This window comes from Heptranchias perlo, chromosome 1 (genome assembly GCF_035084215.1).
Source record: "Heptranchias perlo isolate sHepPer1 chromosome 1, sHepPer1.hap1, whole genome shotgun sequence".
NCBI lineage: Eukaryota > Metazoa > Chordata > Chondrichthyes > Hexanchiformes > Hexanchidae > Heptranchias > Heptranchias perlo.
This window is the reverse complement of record NC_090325.1, coordinates 4,929,055-4,944,059: the sequence shown is the minus strand read 5'-3', so window position 1 is coordinate 4,944,059 and position 15,005 is coordinate 4,929,055. Positions and strand designations below refer to the sequence as shown.

General features: G+C 47.5%; 1 protein-coding gene across 1 annotated transcript in view; it reads left to right on the top strand.

The window, feature by feature from the left end:
• LOC137312708 (sideroflexin-5-like) overlaps nucleotides 1-15,005 on the top strand; it is a 187,535-nt gene that overhangs the window by 27,801 nt on the left and 144,729 nt on the right. The gene's annotated exons all lie outside the window — the stretch shown is intronic.

The following is a 15,005-nucleotide window of genomic DNA, read 5'->3' as shown; positions in this document are numbered from 1 at the left end:
GGTGAACCTACATTACCTCGAAATTGTGGAATTCCTCAATCTTTTTATTAAAAAAAAATGTTGCTCTCAGGATGTGGACGATGTTGGCAGGGCCATATTTTATTGACCATCCCTAGTTACCCTGAGAAGGTGGTGGTGGGCCTTGTCCTTAAACCGCTGCAGTCCGTGTGATGAGTGTGTTAGGTAGGGAATGCCAAGATTTTGAACCAGTGACGATGAAATAATCTTCCTCAGTCACCTGTCTACAATCTATACATTTGTAAAACCCATACTTGGTGTCACTTAATCACTACTTATTGTTTTCAAACTTGGTCGTGTCCTGCACTATAGGAACATAGGAACAGGAGTAGGCCATTCAGCCCCTCATGCCCGCTCCGCCATTTGATAAGATCATGGCTGATCTGTGATCTAACTCCATATACCTGCCTTTGGCCCATATCCCTTAATTCCTTTGATTGCCAAAAAGCTATCTATCTCAGATTTAAATTTTGCAATTGAGCTAGTATCAATTGCCGTTTGTGGAAGAGAGTTCCAAACTTCTACAAACTATGGGTCTTTACTCCTCAACTATATTTTTCAAAACAATTCATAAGCAGGAAAAGAGAATGATTTAATACACAAGGATTTAATACTACAAAATCTTTTAATAGCTCTGGGATGTGCTGTTAGTTTTGTATTCTGCAAATATTTCCAACTATAATCAATTATACTTAATTTACAGTTCCTCTCTCTCTCCCTTCCTTCCCCACCCCTCCCCCCTCCTTTTCGAATGAGATTAAGGAGCCAGCTGGGCTCCCTGTGTGTGGCCGGTGTAACTCAGCTTGTCTCAGTGGTAGCACTCTCACCCCTGAGTCTGGTGCAGTGAAGAAAGAACTTGCATTTATATAGCGCCTTTCACGACCTCAGGACTTCCCAAAGTGCTTTACAGCCATTGAAGTACTTTTGAAGAGCAGTCACTGTTATAATGTAGGAAACGCAGCAGCAGATTTGCGCACAGCAAGATCCCATGAACAGCAGTAAACTAATGACCAGATAATCTGTTTTTAGTTGGTTAAGGAATAAATATTGGTTAGGACACCGGGGAGAACTACCCTGCTCTTCTTCGAATTAGTGCTGTGGGATCTTTTACACCCACCTGAGAGGGCAGACGGGGCCTCGGTTTAAAGTCACATCTGAAAGACGGCGCCTCTGACGGTGCAGCACCCCCTCAGTACTGTACTGGAGTGTCAGCCTAGATTACTGGAGTGGGACTTGAACCCACTACCTTCTGACTCAGCGGCAAGGGTACTACTATTGAGCCACACCTGATACTTGGTGCAAAGTGCCACGTGTCGATGTTGAGTGAAGAAGAGATAGATGAGGCTCGCTTGTGATCTGCCCTACAGTTGAATTGCCCATTTGAGGCTTGCTGTGCAGGGATGCAGTTGAAGATCGGTCATTTGGGTAGAGAGGTACAGTTCGGTAGTTAGCCCGTGGAACAATGCCCCGGCAAAAGCTGGTGCCCTCAGCAAAGGAAGTTAGAAGCAAAGTTGAAGAAAGAAAGTTAAAAGTAAAATTACGAGTGAACAATGAGCTGTGGTTCGGCACAATGGTGATGCAAATTGCCAAACTATTTATTTTCACTAGAAAAGAAATTGCTTTTGACTTATGTGTTATAATCTGATCTCTCAACTGTCATCTGCTGAATTGCCCCTTCCCATTTCTGTTGCTGGCAGATATATTAACTGTAAAATTCATCTCCAGCTGCTGAGAGACAACTCTGCAGTTTCCATTTAATGTGTTTAGGGTCACAGGCTATGAAGACTTGAGTTTGAAAACATGCCATGGCCTGCATGCAGGGCTGCCTGTGAGCTGTGGAGAAAAGGATGTGTGTGTGCAGGTAACTTGCATTTTACATTTCCTTCTCCCTCCCGCTTCAGGTGTTTTGCACCTCCTGGTGACTGGTTCTGGGAGCAGCTCTCCAGCTCAGGATAAAGTGTTGTGGCCGGGGGTCTTAATTTGCCTTGTGAACATCTTTTGTATGGGCTCCCAATACTCCAACCATTGCTGGTCACATTGGGCACTGAGTAAGTCTTTGGACCAATAATACAGGCACCACCCCTCCATCACATTATCAGCTCTACAGTGCATGCGAAAGCATGCAAGATACATGCAGAGTGTGAGACACACACAGCCCCAACACATCCACTCATCTCACACACATCCACTCATCTCACACACACACACACACACACACACATCCACTCATCTCACACACATCCACTCATCACACACACACACATCCACTCATCACACACACACACATCCACTCATCTCACACACACACATCCACTCATCTCACACACACATCCACTCATCACACACACACACATCCACTCATCACACACACACACATCCACTCATCTCACACACACACATCCACTCATCTCACACACACATCCACTCATCACACACACACACATCCACTCATCTCACACACACACACATCCACTCATCACACACACACACATCCACTCATCTCTCACACACACACACACATCCACTCATCACACACACACACATCCACTCATCACACACACACACACATCCACTCATCACACACACACATCCACTCATCACACACACACACATCCACTCATCACACACACACACATCCACTCATCACACACACACACATCCACTCATCACACACACACACACATCCACTCATCTCACACACACACACATCCACTCATCTCACACACACACACATCCACTCATCACACACACACACACATCCACTCATCACACACACACACACATCCACTCATCACACACACACATCCACTCATCACACACACACATCCACTCATCACACACACACACACATCCACTCATCACACACACACACACATCCACTCATCACACACACACATCCACTCATCTCACACACACACACATCCACTCATCACACACACACATCCACTCATCTCTCACACACACATCCACTCATCACACACACACATCCACTCATCACACACACACACATCCACTCATCACACACACACACACATCCACTCATCACACACACACACACATCCACTCATCACACACACACACATCCACTCATCTCACACACACACATCCACTCATCTCACACACACACATCCACTCATCACACACACACACATCCACTCATCTCACACACACACACATCCACTCATCTCACACACACACATCCACTCATCTCACACACACACATCCACTCATCTCACACACACACATCCACTCATCACACACACACACATCCACTCATCTCACACACACACATCCACTCATCTCACACACACACATCCACTCATCACACACACACACACACACATCCACTCATCACACACACACACACATCCACTCATCACACACACACACACACACACATCCACTCATCACACACACACACATCCACTCATCACACACACACACATCCACTCATCACACACACACACACATCCACTCATCACACACACACACATCCACTCATCACACACACACACACATCCACTCATCACACACACACATCCACTCATCACACACACACACACATCCACTCATCTCACACACACACATCCACTCATCACACACACACACACATCCACTCATCACACACACACACATCCACTCATCACACACACACACATCCACTCATCTCACACACACACATCCACTCATCACACACACACACACATCCACTCATCACACACACACACATCCACTCATCACACACACACACACATCCAATCATCACACACACACACATCCACTCATCACACACACACACATCCACTCATCACACACACACACATCCACTCATCACACACACACACATCCACTCATCACACACACACATCCACTCATCTCACACACACACATCCACTCATCACACACACACACACATCCACTCATCACACACACACATCCACTCATCACACACACACACATCCACTCATCACACACACACATCCACTCATCACACACACACATCCACTCATCACACACACACATCCACTCATCACACACACACACATCCACTCATCACACACACACACATCCACTCATCACACACACACATCCACTCATCACACACACACATCCACTCATCACACACACACACATCCACTCATCACACACACACATCCACTCATCACACACACACACATCCACTCATCACACACACACATCCACTCATCACACACACACACATCCACTCATCACACACACACATCCACTCATCACACACACACACATCCACTCATCACACACACACACACATCCACTCATCACACACACACACATCCACTCATCACACACACACATCCACTCATCACACACACACACACATCCACTCATCACACACACACACATCCACTCATCTCACACACACACATCCACTCATCACACACACACACACATCCACTCATCACACACACACACATCCACTCATCACACACACACACACATCCACTCATCACACACACACACACATCCACTCATCACACACACACACATCCACTCATCTCACACTCACACATCCACTCATCACACACACACACATCCACTCATCTCACACACACACATCCACTCATCACACACACACACACATCCACTCCTCACACACACACACACATCCACTCATCACACACACACACATCCACTCATCTCACACTCACACATCCACTCATCACACACACACACATCCACTCATCTCACACACACACATCCACTCATCTCACACACACACATCCACTCATCTCACACACACACATCCACTCATCACACACACACACATCCACTCATCACACACACACACATCCACTCATCACACACACACACACATCCACTCATCTCACACACACACACATCCACTCATCTCACACACACACATCCACTCATCTCACACACACACATCCACTCATCACACACACACACATCCACTCATCACACACCACACATCCACTCATCTCACACACACACATCCACTCATCTCACACACACACATCCACTCATCTCACACACACACATCCACTCATCACACACACACACATCCACTCATCACACACACACACATCCACTCATCTCACACACACACATCCACTCATCTCACACACACACATCGACTCATCTCTCACACACACACACATCCACTCATCTCACACACACACATCCACTCATCTCACACACACACATCCACTCATCTCACACACACACACATCCACTCATCTCACACACACACATCCACTCATCACACACACACACATCCACTCATCACACACACACACATCCACTCATCACACACACACATCCACTCATCACACACACACACATCCACTCATCTCACACACACACACATCCACTCATCACACACACACACATCCACTCATCACACACACACACATCCACTCATCACACACACACATCCACTCATCACACACACACACACATCCACTCATCACACACACACATCCACTCATCACACACACACACATCCACTCATCACACACACAACATCCACTCATCTCACACACACACATCCACTCATCTCACACACACACACATCCACTCATCACACACACACACATCCACTCATCACACACACACATCCACTCATCTCACACACACACATCCACTCATCTCACACACACACATCCACTCATCTCACACACACACACATCCACTCATCTCACACACACACATCCACTCATCTCACACACACACACATCCACTCATCACACACACACACATCCACTCATCACACACACACATCCACTCATCACACACACACACATCCACTCATCTCACACACACACATCCACTCATCTCACACACACACATCCACTCATCTCACACACACACATCCACTCATCACACACACACACATCCACTCATCACACACACACACATCCACTCATCTCACACACACACATCCACTCATCTCACACACACACATCCACTCATCTCACACACACACATCCACTCATCACACACACACACACATCCACTCATCACACACACACATCCACTCATCTCACACACACACATCCACTCATCTCACACACACACATCCACTCATCTCACACACACACATCCACTCATCTCACACACACACACATCCACTCATCACACACACACATCCACTCATCTCACACACACACATCCACTCATCACACACACACACACATCCACTCATCACACACACACATCCACTCATCTCACACACACACATCCACTCATCTCACACACACACATCCACTCATCTCACACACACACATCCACTCATCTCACACACACACATCCACTCATCACACACACACACATCCACTCATCACACACACACATCCACTCATCACACACACACACATCCACTCATCACACACACACACACACATCCACTCATCACACACACACACACATCCACTCATCACACACACACACATCCACTCATCACACACACACACACATCCACTCATCACACACACACACATCCACTCATCACACACACACACACACATCCACTCATCACACACACACACACATCCACTCATCACACACACACACATCCACTCATCACACACACACACATCCACTCATCACACACACACACATCCACTCATCTCACACACACACATCCACTCATCACACACACACACACATCCACTCATCACACACACACACACATCCACTCATCACACACACACACATCCACTCATCACACACACACACACATCCACTCATCTCACACACACACATCCACTCATCTCACACACACACACATCCACTCATCACACACACACACATCCACTCATCACACACACACACATCCACTCATCACACACACACACACATCCACTCATCACACACACACACATCCACTCATCTCACACACACACATCCACTCATCACACACACACACACATCCACTCATCTCACACACACACATCTACTCATCACACACACACATCCACTCATCTCACACACACACATCCACTCATCTCACACACACACATCCACTCATCTCACACACACACACATCCACTCATCACACACACACACACATCCACTCATCTCACACACACACATCCACTCATCACACACACACACATCCACTCATCTCACACACACACATCCACTCATCACACACACACATCCACTCATCTCACACACACACATCCACTCATCTCACACACACACATCCACTCATCACACACACACACATCCACTCATCACACACACACACACACATCCACTCATCACACACACACACACATCCACTCATCACACACACACACATCCACTCATCACACACACACACACACATCCACTCATCACACACACACACACATCCACTCATCACACACACACACACATCCACTCATCACACACACACACACATCCACTCATCACACACACACACATCCACTCATCACACACACACACACATCCACTCATCACACACACACACACATCCACTCATCACACACACACACACATCCACTCATCACACACACACACACATCCACTCATCACACACACACACACATCCACTCATCTCACACACACACATCCACTCATCTCACACACACACATCCACTCATCACACACACACACATCCACTCATCTCACACACACACATCCACTCATCACACACACACACACATCCACTCATCACACACACACACATCCACTCATCACACACACACACACATCCACTCATCTCACACACACACATCCACTCATCTCACACACACACATCCACTCATCACACACACACACACATCCACTCATCACACACACACACATCCACTCATCACACACACACACACATCCACTCATCTCACACACACACATCCACTCATCACACACACACACATCCACTCATCACACACACACACACATCCACTCATCTCACACACACACATCCACTCATCACACACACACACATCCACTCATCTCACACACACACATCCACTCATCTCACACACACACATCCACTCATCACACACACACATCCACTCATCACACACACACACACATCCACTCATCACACACACACACATCCACTCATCACACACACACACATCCACTCATCACACACACACACACATCCACTCATCACACACACACACACATCCACTCATCTCACACACACACATCCACTCATCTCACACACACACATCCACTCATCTCACACACACACATCCACTCATCTCACACACACACACATCCACTCATCACACACACACACACATCCACTCATCACACACACACACATCCACTCATCTCACACACACACATCCACTCATCTCACACACACACACATCCACTCATCTCACACACACACACATCCACTCATCACACACACACACATCCACTCATCACACACACACACATCCACTCATCACACACACACACACATCCACTCATCACACACACACACATCCACTCATCACACACACACACATCCACTCATCTCACACACACACATCCACTCATCACACACACACACATCCACTCATCACACACACACACATCCACTCATCACACACACACACATCCACTCATCTCACACACACACACATCCACTCATCACACACACACACACCCACTCATCACACACACACACACATCCACTCATCACACACACACACACCCACTCATCACACACACACACACATCCACTCATCTCACACACACACACACATCCACTCATCTCACACACACACATCCACTCATCTCACACACACACATCCACTCATCACACACACACACATCCACTCATCTCACACACACACACATCCACTCATCACACACACACACACATCCACTCATCTCACACACACACACCCACTCATCACACACACACACACATCCACTCATCACACACACACACACCACTCATCACACACACACACACATCCACTCATCTCACACACACACACACATCCACTCATCTCACACACACACATCCACTCATCTCACACACACACATCCACTCATCACACACACACACATCCACTCATCACACACACACACATCCACTCATCACACACACACACACCACTCATCACACACACACACACATCCACTCATCTCACACACACACATCCACTCATCTCACACACACACATCCACTCATCACACACACACACATCCACTCATCACACACACACACATCCACTCATCTCACACACACACACATCCACTCATCTCACACACACATCCACTCATCACACACACACACACACATCCACTCATTCACACACACACATCCACTCATCACACACACACACACCCACTCATCACACACACACACACACCACTCATCACACACACACACATCCACTCATCACACACACACACATCCACTCATCACACACATCCACTCATCACACACACACACATCCACTCATCTCACACACACACACATCCACTCATCTCACACACACACACATCCACTCATCACACACACACACATCCACTCATCACACACACACACACATCCACTCATCTCACACACACACATCCACTCATCACACACACACACACATCCACTCATCACACACACACACATCCACTCATCACACACACACACATCCACTCATCTCACACACACACACATCCACTCATCACACACACACACATCCACTCATCTCACACACACACACATCCACTCATCTCACACACACACACATCCACTCATCTCACACACACACATCCACTCATCACACACACACACATCCACTCATCACACACACACATCCACTCATCTCACACACACACACATCCACTCATCTCACACACACACATCCACTCATCACACACACACATCCACTCATCTCACACACACACATCCACTCATCACACACACACACACTCCACTCATCACACACACACACATCCACTCATCACACACACACATCCACTCATCTCACACACACACATCCACTCATCTCACACACACACATCCACTCATCACACACACACACACATCCACTCATCACACACACACACATCCACTCATCACACACACACATCCACTCATCTCACACACACACATCCACTCATCACTCACACACACACATCCACTCATCACACACACACACATCCACTCATCACACACACACACACATCCACTCATCACACACACACACATCCACTCATCACACACACACACATCCACTCATCACACACACACACATCCACTCATCACACACACACACATCCACTCATCACTCACACACACACATCCACTCATCACTCACACACACACATCCACTCATCTCACACACACACATCCACTCATCTCACACACACACATCCACTCATCACACACACACACATCCACTCATCTCACACACACACATCACACACACACACATCCACTCATCTCACACACACACACACACACATCCACTCATCTCTCACACACACACATCCACTCATCTCTCACACACACATCCACTCATCTCACACACACACACATCCACTCATCTCACACACACACACATCCACTCATCACACACACACACACATCCACTCATCACACACACACACATCCACTCATCTCACACACACACACATCCACTCATCTCACACACACACATCCACTCATCTCTCACACACACACATCCACTCATCTCACACACACACACATCCACTCATCTCACACACACACACATCCACTCATCTCACACACACACATCCACTCATCTCTCACACACACACATCCACTCATCTCTCACACACACACACACTCATCTCACACACACACATCCACTCATCACACACACACATCCACTCATCTCTCACACACACACATCCACTCATCTCTCACACACACACATCCACTCATCACACACACACACATCCACTCATCTCTCACACACACACATCCACTCATCACACACACACACACATCCACTCATCACACACACACATCCACTCATCACACACACACACACATCCACTCATCACACACACACACACACACACACATCACTCATCACACACACACATCCACTCATCACACACACACACACACACATCCACTCATCACACACACACACACATCCACTCATCACACACACACATCCACTCATCACACACACACACACACATCCACTCATCACACACACACACACACACACACATCCACTCATCACACACACACATCCACTCATCACACACACACACACACATCCACTCATCACACACACACACATCCACTCATCACACACACACACACACACACATCCACTCATCACACACACACACACATCCACTCATCACACACACACACATCCACTCATCTCACACACACACACATCCACTCATCTCACACACACACACATCCACTCATCACACACACACATCCACTCATCACACACACACACACATCCACTCATCACACACACACACACATCCACTCATCTCACACACACACATCCACTCATCTCACACACACACATCCACTCATCACACACACACATCCACTCATCACACACACACACACATCCACTCATCACACACACACACACATCCACTCATCTCACACACACACATCCACTCATCTCACACACACACATCCACTCATCACACACACACACATCCACTCATCACACACACACACACATCCACTCATCACACACACACATCCACTCATCACACACACACACACATCCACTCATCTCACACACACACACATCCACTCATCACACACACACACATCCACTCATCACACACACACACATCCACTCATCACACACACACACACATCCACTCATCACACACACACACATCCACTCATCACACACACACACACATCCACTCATCACACACACACACATCCACTCATCACACACACACACACATCCACTCATCACACACACACACATCCACTCATCACACACACACACATCCACTCATCACACACACACACACATCCACTCATCACACACACACACACATCCACTCATCACACACACACACATCCACTCATCACACACACACATCCACTCATCACACACACACACATCCACTCATCTCTCACACACACACATCCACTCATCACACACACACACATCCACTCATCACACACACACATCCACTCATCACACACACACACATCCAGTCATCTCTCACACACACACATCCACTCATCTCTCACACGCACACATCCACTCATCACACACACACACATCCACTCATCTCACACACACACACATCCACTCATCACACACTCACACACATCCACTCATCTCTCACACACACACATCCACTCATCTCACACACACACACCCACTCATCTCTCACACACACACATCCACTCATCTCTCACACACACACATCCACTCATCTCACACACACACACACATCCACTAATCTCTCACACACACACATCCACTCATCTCTCACACACACACACCCACTCATCTCACACACACACACATCCACTCATCTCTCACACGCACACGTCCACTCATCACACACACACACACACATCCACTCATCACACACACACACACACATCCACTCATCTCACACACACACACACATCCACTCATCTCTCACACACACACACACTCATCACACACACACACACACATCCACTCATCACACACACACACGCATCCACTCATCTCTCACACACACACATCCACTCATCTCTCACACACACACACATCCACTCATCTCTCACACACACACACATCCACTCATCTCTCACACACACACACACTCATCACACACACACACACACATCCACTCATCACACACACACACGCATCCACTCATCTCTCACACACACACATCCACTCATCTCTCACACACACACACATCCACTAATCTCTCACACACACACATCCACTCATCTCTCACACACACATCCACTCATCTCACACACACACACATCCACTCATCACACACACACATCCACTCATCACACACACACACGCATCCACTCATCTCTCACACACACACATCCACTCATCACACACACACACACATCCACTCATCTCACACACACACACACATCCACTCATCTCTCACACACACACATCCACTCATCTCTCACACACACGCATCCACTCATCTCTCACACACACACATCCACTCATCTCTCACACACACGCATCCACTCATCTCTCACACACACACACACACACATCCACTCATCTCTCACACACACGCATCCACTCATCTCTCACACACACACACACACACATCCACTCATCTCTCACACACACGCATCCACTCATCTCTCACACACACACATCCACTCATCTCTCACACACACGCATCCACTCATCACACACACACACATCCACTGATCTCACACACACACATCCACTCATCTCTCACACACACACATCCACTCATCACACACACACACATCCACTCATCTCACACACACACACACATCCACTCATCACACACACACACACACATCCACTCATCTCTCACACACACACATCCACTCATCTCTCACACACACGCATCCACTCATCTCTCACACACACACATCCACTCATCTCTCACACACACGCATCCACTCATCTCTCACACACAAACACACACACGCATCCACTCATCACACACACACACACATCCACTCATCACTCACACACACACATCCACTCATCTCTCACACACACGCATCCACTCATCACACACACATCCACTCATCACTCACACACACACATCCACTCATCACACACACACACACATCCACTCATCACACACACACACATCCACTCATCACACACACACACACATCCACTCATCACACACACACACATCCACTCATCTCTCACACACACACATCCACTCATCACACACACACACACATCCACTCATCACACACACACATCCACTCATCTCACACACACACATCCACTCATCTCACACACACACATCCACTCATCACTCACACACACACATCCACTCATCTCTCACACACACACATCCACTCATCACTCACACACACATCCACTCATCACTCACACACACACATCCACTCATCACACACACACACACATCCACTCATCTCTCACACACACACACATCCACTCATCACACACACACACATCCACTCATCACTCACACACACACATCCACTCATCACACACACACACACATCCACTCATCTCTCACACACACACATCCACTCATCTCACACACACACACATCCACTCATCTCACACACACACATCCACTCATCACACACACACACACATCCACTCATCTCACACACACACATCCACTCATCACTCACACACACACATCCACTCATCTCTCACACACACACATCCACTCATCACTCACACACACATCCACTCATCACTCACACACACACACACATCCACTCATCACTCACACACACACACACATCCACTCATCACACACACACACACACATCCACTCATCTCACACACACACACATCCACTCATCACTCACACACACATCCACTCATCACTCACACACACACACATCCACTCATCACTCACACACACACACACATCCACTCATCACACACACACACACATCCACTCATCTCTCACACACACACACACATCCACTCATCACTCACACACACACACATCCACTCATCTCTCACACACACACATCCACTCATCTCTCACACACACACACATCCACTCATCACTCACACACACACATCCACTCATCTCTCACACACACACATCCACTCATCTCACACACACACACACATCCACTCATCACACACACACACACATCCACTCATCACACACACACACACACATCCACTCATCACACACACACACACATCCACTCATCACACACACACACATCCACTCATCACACACACACACACATCCACTCATCACACACACACACACACATCCACTCATCACACACACACACATCCACTCATCACACACACACACATCCACTCATCACACACACATCCACTCATCACACACACACACACATA